The following is a 282-nucleotide window of genomic DNA, read 5'->3' on the forward strand; positions in this document are numbered from 1 at the left end:
AGGGAACTCGCTCCTTCCTACTGTGATTGCTAAAACTCAGCCATTTATTTTCTTCGTTGGGTAGAATGATGGCACAGTCGTTTATTTTTTGGCAGTTTACCGCGTGACTCTTCAGCCTCTTGTTGGAATGGAAGTAGTGCAGACACCTACAAACATTGCAATTTTTATCGCCTTATTGCATACTTCTGATACAATTAAATGTACTTACCGATCGCAAATGTATTTTCTGCCTTTATACTTGTTCAACTGCGAGCTCACGAGCCTGGATAAGTCCTTGATCCA

This window comes from Odontomachus brunneus, unplaced genomic scaffold (genome assembly GCF_010583005.1).
Source record: "Odontomachus brunneus isolate Ranch 3 - 2012 unplaced genomic scaffold, Obru_v1 Obru_scaffold_197, whole genome shotgun sequence".
NCBI classification, from domain to species: Eukaryota; Metazoa; Arthropoda; class Insecta; order Hymenoptera; family Formicidae; genus Odontomachus; species Odontomachus brunneus.